The sequence below is a fragment of the Notolepis coatsorum genome, assembly GCF_963971535.1.
Source record: "Notolepis coatsorum genome assembly, chromosome: 12".
Lineage (NCBI taxonomy): Eukaryota > Metazoa > Chordata > Actinopteri > Aulopiformes > Paralepididae > Notolepis > Notolepis coatsorum.
The window spans coordinates 29136035-29148373 of record NC_140176.1 but is presented as its reverse complement, the minus strand read 5'-3'; the positions used below and the strand labels follow the sequence as shown (position 1 = coordinate 29148373).

The following is a 12339-nucleotide window of genomic DNA, read 5'->3' as shown; positions in this document are numbered from 1 at the left end:
GTCTCACGCCGCCTCCTCGTTTAGTGCGTTTCTTCAGTCATCAGGGTCTCAGGCCGCCTCCTCGTTTAGTGCGTTTCTTCAGTCATCAGGGTCTCAGGCCGCCTCCTCGTTTAGTGCGTTTCTTCAGTCATCAGGGTCTCAAGCCGCCTCCTCGTTTAGTGCGTTTCTTCAGTCATCAGGGTCTCAGGCCGCCTCCTCGTTTAGTGCGTTTCTTCAGTCATCAGGGTCTCACGCCGCCTCCTCGTTTAGTGCGTTTCTTCAGTCATCAGGGTCTCAGGCCGCCTCCTCGTTTAGTGCGTTTCTTCAGTCATCAGGGTCTCAGGCCGCCTCCTCGTTTAGTGCGTTTCTTCAGTCATCAGGGTCTCAGGCCACCTCCTCGTTTAGTGCGTTTCTTTGAATGGAACCCTGGAGCGTTTAACCCCCACCGTGCGGTCCGTTTGGGTTGGTGTTGAACACAGTGATGATGATCAGCCTCACACTGACTCCACAGTCCATGGAACATACAGTATCAAGCTAAGCTCTAGTCTATAGGGTCTAGAAGCTGCACATTGAGTAGTAAACAAATAGCTTACCGGCAAAAATGGTTATCAATAAAAAAATCTATTTGACCGACTATGGTGATGTCCAGTCTTTCCTGCTGAGGGACGTCCTGGCGCTGTGATCACATTAACCCTTTCACTGCCGCACTACCAAACGGTTAACCCTTTCACTGCGACAATACACAGAAGGTTAATCCTTGCACTGCCACACAACAGCAGGTTAACACTGTACGGTTACCGTCGGTAGTGTTAGATTCTGATCTATCGGCCAGTATCACGTCTTCTGGTGTTATCCTCTCTCCATCCAATCCCTCTGCATTGTGTACTTTTTTTTTTGATCCACTTTCTCCCATTTTCCATATTTTCTCCCATCCCAATTTCGTATCATCCAATTCAACCCTCCCCTGTCACGAACGCCGTTTCTTGCCTCCCACAAGCCGGCTGCAATGTGGACTAAGTCATACATAGCACAAGTCCCCTCCGGTACTTGAGGTAACAGCAGTCGCATCTTTTCATCTGCGCAGCTCGATCCCTCAGTGGCGAGGAGTAACGCGTGGGAGGCTCACGCTGCCCCCGACACTTCCTGATTCTACTGCGCAGGCGCACCAACCGACCTGTAGGAGTCGCTGTCCACAACGCCCGATCCCCACCCATCAGTTTCCCACCCCCTAATACGGCCAATGTGTATTAGTATGGACGGCCAGCTAAACTGAAAGCAATGTGGAGCGCTGGGCTCGAACAGGCAAGCGCAGCGTCTCAGTCATTCGTGGCGAGCGCCTTGCCCACTACGCCACGTAGCCGCCCTGCATTGTGTACTTTTAATGATCCTGACGTCTCATATACTGGCTGTACAATCCTTCTCTCCCAGTTAGTGCAAACCGCCACCATAATAATTCTCCACCTTCGTAAGAATGACAATTTGACAGCATACCTTTCTTGAAAGAGCGTTGTTTATTGATATAAACAGAAACCTCAGCCCAGATGCTATCAGATTGTATTTTCATTGCTATCGTCTCTGCTGTTATTCAGTCCAATGGTGGCTCAGGCCTCGTCTAGCCAGAACCCTTCTCCCGTTAGCCGAAGCTAATGATGATGTGTCATTCCATCCCCCCCCCCCCCCCCCCCACCGGCGAGGGTGAGAGGGATGAGAGTCTCTGATGATTTCCTCCCTCCTGTGGGATTCGTTCCCTTGGTCTGATTGTAGTCTGCCCCTACCCGGAACCACTGTTCGATTTATGGATCTTCGTCATAGCAACGACGGCCCGCCCCCCTTCTGGTTGTCATGCGACGCGCTGTAATTACAACTGCTAATAACCTTTCACACATTTCAAAACGTTTCATTACTGTTTCATTAAGGATGTCACCCCTCTCCCTCGCTCTGTGCATGCCGTTATCAATGTGTTCCAGATTGGAATGTCAACATTCGGCCCTGCTCAGTGTGGTGCTCACTAACACCCTGCTCGCTCTGAACCACAGTCTATCACCGTCTGCTAAGGCAAACACATTTCTGCCCTCTCTGACCCGGCACCGTTAGATGCTACCAATCTATACATCACATACATTGAAAAACACCCCAAAACACCCGTTTTCCCTCAGTAGTGTGATAGTAAAGGGTTAACCTTCTGTAGTGTGGCAGTGAAAGGGTTAAAGTGTAGGAAAATACTATTCAGTGTCCCTCTCTGTACCACCAGCAGACAGACACAGCATGAAGACCATTCAGTGTCCCTCTCTGTACCATGAGCAGCCAGACACAGCATGAAGACCATTCAGTGTCCCTCTCTGTACCATGAGCAGCCAGACACAGCATAAAGACCATTTCGTGTCCCTCTCTGTACCATGAGCAGCCAGACACAGCATGAAGACCATTCAGTGTCCCTCCCTGTACCATGAGCAGCCAGACACAGCATGAAGACCATTCAGTGTCCCTCTCTGTACCATGAGCAGCCAGACACAGCATAAAGACCATTTCGTGTCCCTCTCTGTACCATGAGCAGCCAGACACAGCATGAAGACCATTCAGTGTCCCTCTCTGTACCATGAGCAGCCAGACACAGCATGAAGACCATTCAGTGTCCCTCTCTGTACCATGAGCAGCCAGACACAGCATGAAGACCATTCAGTGTCCCTCTCTGTACCATGAGCAGCCAGACACAGCATGAAGACCATTCAGTGTCCCTCTCTGTACCATGAGCAGCCAGACACAGCATGAAGACCATTCAGTGTCCCTCTCTGTACCATGAGCAGCCAGACACAGCATGAAGACCATTCAGTGTCCCTCTCTGTACCACAGGAGGTGATCAGCACCACTCTTAATGGCTGTGGGGGGGGGGGGGCTGCTTTCATTCTACTGCAGTAACGAGACAGGAGGTGATCAGCAGCACTCTAATGGCTGGGTGGGGGGTTTCATTATAGATTCGTTTTAGGGTTCAAGAGTGGATGGTTGGCCCCCTTGAGTGCCCTCCCTGTGCGTATTTGTGTGTGTGTGTGTGTGTGTGTGTGTGTGTGTGCATGTGTGTAGTAGCACACATGCCTGCTTGTCTGAGCAGTATCTGACTTCTACCTGAAGTGAGCCAGTCAGTCTGGATGCAATGGATAGTTGTGTTTGTGTGCGTGTGTGTGTGTGTTCGTGTGTCTGCATCTGTGTGTGTGTGTATCTCTTGAGGATGGAGGAAACATCTAGGCCATTGATTATCAATGTTCCCGGGGCTCCTAATGGGCTCCATGAGTCAGAGTGAGTCGACAGGAGGAGGAGAAGGTGGGGGGGGGGGTCGACACTGGTTTAGTGTTCTGTTCCTTTCAGCCGCACACTCCCTTCACTCAGGAGCAGCTCTCAGCTTCACTCTGACAACTGACTGACAGCATCATCAGCATCGTTCAGCTTTAATGCCTCAAAACACCTACTAACACACAACCCTACTAACACGCAACCCTACAAACACGCAACCCTACAAACACGCGACCCTACTAACACGCAACCCTACTAACACATAACCCTACAAACACGCAACCCTACAAACACGCGACCCTACAAACACGCGACCCTACTAACACGCGACCCTACTAACACGCAACCCTACAAACACGCAACCCTACAAACACGCAACCCTACAAACACACAACACGCAACCCTACAAACGCACAACCCTACTAACGCACAACCCTACTTACGCACTCAGTGCGAGACACTGAGACGCTCTGTGAGACACAGGCGCTCTGAGACTCTTGAGACGCTCTGCGAGACACTGAGACGCTCTGTGAGACACAGGCGCTCTGTGAGACTCTGAGACGCTCTGTGAGACACTGAGACGCTCTGTGAGACAATGAGATGCTCTGTGAGACACAGGCGCTCTGTGAGACAGACGCTCTGGGAAACACTGAGACGCTCTGGGAGACACAGGGGCTCTGAGACGCTCTGCGAGACACTGAGACGCTCTGTAAGACACAGACGCTCTGAGAGACACTGAGACGCTCTGTGAGACACCGAGACGCTCTGTGAGACACCGAGACGCTCTGTGAGACACCGAGACGCTCTGTGAGACACCGAGACGCTCTGTGAGACACTGAGATGCTCTGCGAGACACTCTGACAATGTCCACTTGCTGTTGTAATGGAGCCAGGTGCCACTCAGACGTTTCCTCAGAGAACAGGCTCTCAGGAAGGGGCTGCTCATGAATGATGCTTTATTGAGCCAATCCCTGCCTCCCGAGGAGTACGTCTCCATGGAGACTGATGCAACAGGTACGGGAAAGACAGGGGGAGGTCTGTGGCCTAACGCTGTAAATCTTAGATTAAACTACATAAATAAATTACCACCAACACTGCAAAGGTGGCGGGTTGAATTAATCGTCAGTAGGGCTGGGTCATCAAGTTTAAATTACGATAATGAAAAACAAGATAATCGAGGTAAAGCGATTATTGTGCCGCATGCCGTATTTAGTCTTGTGTTGTAAACAAGACGCACCCTTCCTTCTCAGCGGTGCACTTCACTAGGGCTGACCTTCGATTTTTTTTTTGGAATTCGAAGCTTCGGGGCCGAGATTCGATTTTAATTCGAAGCTTCGAAATAAAAAAATATTTAAGAAAAAAAAGAAGAAAATTATGTTGTGAGACTTGTACAGTACTTTGTTCAACTTTGTCAGTGCTGTAAAGTTGAAACCTTTTAAAATCTTAGACAAACAAAACACTTTGCTTTCATGAAATATTGTAAGGGCCCGGGTCCACCTATCTCATTTTTATGGCCGCAAGAGTCTTTTTTCAATTGATCCAAATGGGGAGGGAGCGTATGCGGCCGCATGCTGCAGCCTATAGGAAATGCGCTGCAGTCGGCTTATTTTTTCAGCGCCTTTCAGTTTTTTTGTGCGGCAGCACCCAGCGTTTAAAGTTGAACACTTCTGAACTTTTCAGAGCGATGCGCTGAGCACATTTTCAGACAACCAATCACAGCCAGTCATATCTACCACTCTTTGTAACCCGACACCGGAGTTGCCTGCCTGTCTACCCACAAGAGACAGGAGCAGTATGAGGGCACGAATACACTAATAACTATACACGAATACACTAATAAAAAGCGAATAAAAAGCAAAGGGCGAACTGTGGTGTCGGGCAATAACTATATATATAATTAATATACAATAAAGTGTATTATTACTAGAGCTGCCGCGATAACCGCATTACCGCGGTATCGCTGTTGCATCACGCTCACCGCAGAGTTAGGCTGAATACCGCGTCACCGCTGTTTATCATAATAATAAAGTTGGCTTGCGGCTCTGCAGATATACCCTACTCGGTTCCAAGCGACCCTATTGGGTAGAAGTGGTACCAGAAAAGTCATGTGAAACATTGCAGACCACTGACTGGTCAGAAGAGAGACGCGTCACACTTTGTAGCCTCAGTCTGAACAAAAACAGAACGCCGGCGCCGCCATCTTTACTGCCTCGCTAAGGATGCATTTCGTTCAGTATTTGTTTGCGACAGAACCAAGCAATAAACAAAAAATAATGGATTCACTGTGTATTCTGCCTTATTTATTGATGAAACAAAACCGACATCAACCCAATTTACCACCGAGCGGAGAGTTTAGTGTCACAACAAGATCGCTGATGTGTTAAGTTTGTTGTTGTTAATACTACCGTCAGCCGATATACACGAGAGGTAACGTTAAACCCGGGTTTGCTTGGTAGAATACACAATGAGAGGTAACGTTAGCTTTGGCAGAATAGACGCAACGAGAGTCTGGTTAATGTTGTTATTGATTGATTGATTGATTGATTGAAACTGTGTTAAACTCTGGCTTGCTGCAAGCCCTCGGACATCTATGCCCACGGAGCTTTCAGTGTACACAAGCGAGCGGCCCCGCCTGCATCCCCATCCCCACACGGAGACAAACGGAGTAGTACCTGGCTGCAGTGGAAAAGGAACGAAGTACCAGGTGCCTAAAGCGGGTCGAGTCGAGTAGGTACTATGCAGTGGAAAAGCGCCATTAGACTAGAGGCAGGCTATAAGAGTAGACTACTAAAAAAATTAAAAATGCATTCAAAATTTTTTTTTTTTTGTGCGCACTGTGCGGTAATAACCGCGGCGGTAGGAAATATTTCGCAAATTCGTGCGGTAAGGAAAATATCAATACCGCGGCAGCTCTAATTATTACATGGCGTTTTAACATTCGCGTCGTCTCATTAAGGGATAATGTATAGCTACGAGGTCATTGTCACAAAATAATTGACCTTCACTGCATTTAGAACACCTCGGCGCGGCGCCTCTGTTCTAAACTCTGTGTTTTGCGACAATGACCTCGTAGCTATACATTATCCCTTACTTAAAATGCTATATGTGCAAAACCGCGGCAGTAAAATACGATAAAGTTATTACAAGATGGCTGTCATGTAGTTGTCGCTAGAGTTCTTTCTCTCTCGTCATCAGGTAGGTTGGTGACTGACAGCTCGTTGCCATAGCTACAAAAGGCTCACGCTGCGTTTTATTTTCTCACCGCAAGCGCTCCACCCCAGCACTACCGGCGCACTGCCAGCGTTTTTCAGCTGGAAATGTGAGCTAGGTGGACACATGCCCTAAGCAGTCATTTGAGGCTTTATAAAAGCAGCACAATGAACATAAATCTGTCAGTGCCGAGTCCGACCTCATCTTAAATAACAAACAGCAGGCAGAGTTGATTTTGCAAAAAAATAAAAGATTCATTTTTTTTTCATATTCGAATCCCATGCCTATCGAACGAAGCTTCGAAGTATTTAAGACAGCCTTACACTTCACCCCTCCTCCCCCCTCAAGCCCAAACAGTAGTTTCACCTCATATTGAGAGGGAGGAGGAGCCATGGAGTGTTTCTCCAGTCAATCTCCAGTTAGAGAGGGAGGGAGAGAGAGATGCAGACAGACCGAGAGAGATGCAAACAGAGAAAGATGCAGACAGAGAAAGTGAGAGAGAAAGCTAGAGAAAGTGAGAGAGAAAGCTAGAGAGATGCAGACAGAGAGAGCTAGAGAGAGAAAGAGAGAGCACAAGTGTCTATTCATGGGAACTGTATGTATGCGTGTCTGTGTCTATGTGTGTGTTGTTTTTGACATAATTTTCTTCCCCCGAACAGGAAGTTGCCTGGGGGACAGAGTTCAGGGGTGCGCGCCTCAGTGCTCCTTCCTGGTCTGTGCTGCTTTCAGACACGATCCTACAGGTTTAGTGAGTTCTGCTTTCATGGATTCTTACCTGCAGCGTTCACAGTGAAAGTGTTGGGGAGGCAGGCTGTTAAGCCCACAGGGCATCAAACTCCTAAATTAACTACTACAGTACTCATGTACATATACCGATATGCCCTATTGCACAATGTCATTCTATTGGATTCTTATTATTGTATTATGCACAATCGTTGCGGGCAAGACCCCCCCCCCGCATTTCACTGTATACTTGTATGCCGTGACAAATAAAACTCTTGACTTGACATAATAGGGGTGCAACGGGACACAAAAACCACAGTTTGGTACGTACCTCGGTTTTGAAGTCACGGTTCTGTGAGTTTTTGGTACAGTGGGGGAAGTTCCACTCAGGGGTGATGTTTGTAGTGTGCAAGGGGGACCCTGATGTAAACAAGACAAACGTCTTTCTCTGGTCTGCATCCCCTTTCAGTGCCAACAACGAGATTTCTCATCAGTTCATGCCAACCGTTGAGTGCCAGCCGACGAGAGATCGTTTTTAATCGTTATTTTTTTTATCATCGATTTCCATTCATTTTTCATCAATCTAGCCTCACGTTACCAGTATGGGGGATCTGTCTGAACTCTAACAGGGAAAATACCGCGCCCTATCGTCTCTCCGGATGGTACTGCACCCGGAATGAATGAAACGCATGGAGAAAAAAAATAGTCCTGCTTCCACATTTTACTTGTCAGACAAGTAACCGGAGACGATCCAAGTCATTGCCCACCACCAGAACAGCGGAGAATATGCGTTTCCTGTACCCAGCATTGGATCAATAAACGCGATCGATATTTGGAATGGCGATCAGGAATTGGAATAATCTTTATGGAGAACATCCGATCTGAGGTAAGGAATCTATTTTACCAGTCTTGGGATAATCAGAGCTATTTTCACCTATATATCAGCGTGTGCCATATGTGTGTATGCGTGTGTCTGCGATCAGGAAATAAGATAATCCAGTAAAGGGCGTTTATCACAGAATCTTTATTTTTTTCTGAAACTTTAAAAAAACTAGCGTTTTTCTAAATGGTATAAAACGGAAATGAACCGATTAAAAAACAATCCGTTTCGAAAATGTTGACTGCAAGCAAGTCATTGATAAGCGACGGCCATATTAGACACAGCCATAATTTAAGATATAGTTTATGCGTTCGCAAATATGAGAGCTCTGTCATTGAAGTGTGTGGTGGCACGCAACGGGGTTCGGGGCACCACATGGCTGGCACGGAAAGTGTTAACAATTGTGTGTATTGAGCCGTACTGTATTGTACCCATTCTGCAATCTGTTAAATAAAATGTCTCATTCATTCATTCATGCAGTTACTTTTAAGTAGGGCTGTCAACGAATATTCTATATTCAAATGAATAATAGACTTAAAAATAAATAAATTATTTTTTACATTAGATTGTGAAAAAAACGTATCCTGGTAGGCGTGGGCCTGAATGCGCTGCATGACTGATGACACTTCATTGAGCTGAAGAACGTGTAGTAACAAATGAACAGTTAGAGAGAGATGCAGACAGACGGGTCTGAAAATCGAGGTACATACCAAACCGTGGTTTGTGTACCGCTACACCCCTACTAGACAACCCTCAAAGCTCAAACCAACCATCAAATATAAATATAAAACTAGACACCGCTAGGAATCCGTTGACACCAGTCACTTCACACTCACTCATCCGCCAAGGAGGAAACTTGAAAGGGAACAAATACTGCAATATTTTATATCCACCAGTAGGCTACAATTGAAATGTTAGCAACTGCAAACCTAGCGGTCATCAGCCAGTTAAGCTAGCTAGCTAATATTCATTAACTGGCTAAGCTAGCTAGCTAATATAGCTAACATTCATCAACCGGCTAAGCTAGCTAGCTAATATAGCCAACATTCATTAACAAGCTAGGCTAGCTAGCTAATATAGCTAACATTCATCAACCAGTTAAGCTAGCTAGCTAGCTAATATTCATTAACCGGCTAAGCTGGCTAGCTAATATAGCTAACATTCATCAAGCAGCTAAGCTAGCTAACATTAGTGAACTTAAGTTCAGCATTTTTGCGTTTAATTTGTTATTATTAAATAGTTTTTTTTTCATTTGATCAGACGCCAAAAAAAAACATGATTATATCAGCCGCCCTGTGCTCTCGCTCTTCCTCGAGTCACACGTCAGAGGTGGTGCTTGTGGAACATTAATTCCCTCCGGGACAAAGGGAAGAGTCAGAACAGATCTGGCTCAGACCACAGTAAGTTACCTCCAGGGTGAATGATGAAGAGTCACATTTGTCGTATTAGCTACAGAGATGGATCCAATCTCTGATCCCAAACCAACACAGTTGCATCCCAACCCGACCGACCGTTCATTCTCTACTCATATACGACTAGTCTCTACACTCATGAGTCATGACTACAAAAACCTCACAGCTAGAAGGTCCTGGGTTCGATTCCCGCTTGGGGACCAGGTTGCCGTGTTGCCAGTTACCCATGTGGGGTATCTCCCGGGCCTTTCCGTGTGGAGTTTGCATGTTCTCCCCGTGCTTGCAAGGGTTTCCCCTCCCGATAAGATAAACCCAATGGAAGAACATGCAGAACAGATCGCTAACGCTGTCGGGGGGGGAAGGACGACGGGATGGGAAGTGCAGAGAACATTTCATCAGCGAATCAGTGCATGCGTGTGTGTGTGTGTTCCTGTGGGTCACCCATCACATGTGTGTGTGTGTGTGTGTGTGTTAAATCTGCATGAAAAATAAAGACTTCTTCTTCTCAAGTTATTCAACCTGGTTCTGAGTTCTGACTGTTTCCCTGGAGCCAAAATATTATTTCACCCATTAAAAGTGGAGATACATTAGACCACAATAATTTCAGAGGCATCTGTGTGAGCAGTAGTCTGGGGAAGGTATCTTGCAGCATTTTAAATAATTTTTTTTATCCTTCCTTAACAAACACAATACCCTGAGTAAATGTCGAATTGGTTTCCTTCCAAAATCATATTTACACCCTGCACACACACCGACTGAAAAACATGTGTACCAAACCAAAGAATTTAAATTTGCTTGTTTCGTTGACTTTAAATTCTATGTTTGATTCTATTTGACACAATGGTCTATTTTATAAACTTGTCCAAATTGGTATAAGGCGTAAAACATTGATGACAAACAGAATTCTTCAATGCAAAACAAGGTGTGACCAATGCTTCCGTCAGTCAGTCTGCAGGGGCTGGTCATGGAGATCAAATAGCTCCTCTATGCAGATGCAGATGACCTGGTGCTGCTGCTGTCAGACACAGCTGAGGGTCTACCTATTGGAGAGACTGGGCCCTGGCAGTAAACCCGGGGTAGGCAATAGGCGCAGCAATAATATCTGGCCCCTCAGATTATTTTCAAAAAAAAAAAAATTGACCAACTAGGTTAGGCTATATGTTAGCTATAACGTCCAAATAGAGAAACTACCACCACCTAAAGAATGCTTATTATACTTCATTATACTTCAGGAGGTCGGGGGTCAAGGACTACAGCCCCCTCAGCATCGACGGGGCACCGGTTGAGAGAGTCAACAGTTTTAAGTACCTCGGAGCCTACATATCCGAGGACCTGACATGGACCACACACATTGACAGTGTTGTGAAGAAGGCACGACAACGCCTCTACTTCCTCAGGCGCCTAAGGAAGTTCCAAGTCAGTCAGAAGATCCTTAAGAACTTCTATTCATGTACAATAGAGAGCATCCTGACTGGCAACATCACCTCCTGGTTTGGGAATAGCACTGCACAAGACCGAAGCAGACTCCAAAGAGTGACACGTTCAGCCGAACGCACAATTGGAGGGGGGCTCCCCACCCTCCAGAACATTTACAACAAGCGTTGCAGGGGCAAGGCTAAGAGAATCATTAAAGACTCCAGTCACCCGAACAACTGCCTCTTTGAACTGCTGCGGTCAGGCAAGCGATACCGGAGTCTCAAGGCGAGCACAGAAAGACTCAGAAGAAGCTTCTATCCCCAGGCCATCAGGCTGCTAAACGAACACTACACAACAACAACCATCAAACGCACATAGCACACACATCAGGGTTTCCGTTAGAAAAAATTGTTGCCGGTCTCCGTGACCTGCAAGATTTCAACTACCGGACAAATGAGATTAATTCCGGTCATAGTTTATTGAGCTTTAAAACAATTGAGATAGGCAGGCTATATAAAGAATGTCATCCTCAAGGCATGTAGATTTATAATATTATTACTTAAAACTAGGCTACTTTTGCGTATACAGTCATTAATATATTCCAAATAAAATAAGTCCCTCGATACTCCGTCTCCGTGCTGCTGCTGACTTGAAATAAAATAGACCGCGTATGTGGGCAGTCGGTCCGACACTATAAACAGCAGTCTGTTATAATCACATTTTTATGAGCTAACGAATTCCGTTATATTGGACATTTGTATTAATTATATCAAGCGAAGAACTGAGAAAGCAGAGACACGGCAACATTATCGTGGTTTGCGTGACTACTCTCTCCACCTCAATGTCACGCGGTCGAAAAGGGCGCTTGTCTATTGGACAGTGGAAATGTGTGTGTGGCTGCGATCCTGTGTGTGCGCGCGCGCGTGTGTGTGTGTCTGTGTGTGTACTGCGGAGCCCAGATCAGCGGAGCCGAGTTTTGACATGGCATTGATCCATTGTTCTATTGAAGCACATTATTACCACCATCCTCTCGCTAAACAACTTGTAGACCACGGTGTTTTTATGAGTGCCCACAAGTAGCCGTTTTAATAATATAATAAGCCGCGCGCCTCGGTAATAATAATAAGCCGCGTTTTTTCTTCCTTCTTCCCAAGATGCACAGACATAGATAGATAGATAGAGAGATAGATAGATAGATAGATAGATAGATAGAGAGATTAGATGCAGTGTGCTTGTTTTGCAGTGAGTGCTGCGAGCAGTGGTAATAATAATCACTTCCTATATTTGGTTCGCGTTTGGTCCGATGAAGCGAACCGAGACCTACGTTTTTAAAGCTCTCGCTGACAACGTCGTTGTCATTATTAGAAGCAACGAGGAAACAAATGTAATGATCGTTTCGTTCATCGCATAGGCTATTTAATTTTAGCCTATTTTA

At 46.2% G+C, this 12339-nt stretch overlaps 1 protein-coding gene across 1 annotated transcript in view; it reads right to left on the bottom strand.

The window, feature by feature from the left end:
* Window positions 1-12339, bottom strand: part of LOC311237651 (rho-related GTP-binding protein RhoN-like) — an 81844-nt gene that overhangs the window by 59825 nt on the left and 9680 nt on the right. The window lies entirely within an intron of this gene.